Genomic DNA, 865 nt, shown 5'->3' with positions numbered 1-865 from the left:
TCCCTCCCCTGACGCGGATCTCCCCGTGCTCTCGATTCTGTCCGATTGATCCCGGCAGAGTGGCGGAATCCGATACTTTCCGTTACTTTGTGCAACGCAACGACGACAGGAGAGCAAGAATCCAACGATCAAACGAGGAAGATTCTAGGTATTCCTCGTCTCCGAGGTATTCGTTTAAAACCTCCCCCTCCTCCGCGCTAAAATATTCCGTGACGCGGCCAAGTGAGTGGCGAAGAATTTTCTAATTGCGTTGCAACTACTCCCTTTGAAACAACTCGCATCCTTTTTCGCATCATCCGCCTCTTCATTATTCTTTCGCGCGCCACGAGAAAGAACCTCCTTTCTTATTTTATTTTATGGCCGATCAACGACCATCGAAATCGATCCATAAAATCGGGGAGGATTTTGTCATCTTGTCGATTCAAAATTATTATTATATCTTAATCCAGTAAAAAGAATATTTGTGCATACTCGAAAATAAAGTTCAACGCTTTGAGAAGGAGGGACGAGGCTTAAACGTTAAAAACACAACGACAATTTTAAATTATCGAAAATCACATATCCAACATATCCAAGTTGATCTCTCGATCGAAAACGAAAGTTCGACGCTTCGAGAAGGAGGCTTAAACGTTAAAAACGCAACGACAATTTTAAATTATCGAAAATCACATATCCAACATATCCAAGTTGATCTCTCGATCGAAAACGAAAGTTCAATACTTTGAAAAACGAGAAGGAGGGACGAGGCTTAAATGTTAAAAACACAACGATAATCTAAATTATTATGTCCAACATATCAAAGCTGATCTCTTGATCGAATACAAAAGTTCAATGCTTTGAGAAGAAAAGATGAAGCTTAAAAAAT

At 40.2% G+C, this 865-nt stretch overlaps 1 protein-coding gene and 2 long non-coding RNA genes across 3 annotated transcripts in view; 2 read left to right on the top strand and 1 right to left on the bottom strand.

Moving 5' to 3' along the window:
- Positions 1-865, top strand: part of LOC102677099 (CUGBP Elav-like family member 2) — a 197,121-nt gene that overhangs the window by 17,017 nt on the left and 179,239 nt on the right. The gene's annotated exons all lie outside the window — the stretch shown is intronic.
- Positions 1-865, top strand: part of LOC116185379 — a 17,365-nt gene that overhangs the window by 837 nt on the left and 15,663 nt on the right. The gene's annotated exons all lie outside the window — the stretch shown is intronic.
- The window catches only part of LOC116185378, a 12,631-nt gene that overhangs the window by 1,161 nt on the left and 10,605 nt on the right, over positions 1-865 (bottom strand). The window lies entirely within an intron of this gene.

This window comes from Apis dorsata, unplaced genomic scaffold (genome assembly GCF_000469605.1).
Source record: "Apis dorsata unplaced genomic scaffold, Apis dorsata 1.3 scaffold_168, whole genome shotgun sequence".
NCBI classification, from domain to species: Eukaryota; Metazoa; Arthropoda; class Insecta; order Hymenoptera; family Apidae; genus Apis; species Apis dorsata.
Note: the sequence above shows the minus strand (reverse complement) of the source record. Positions and strands in the feature narration are given on the sequence as shown.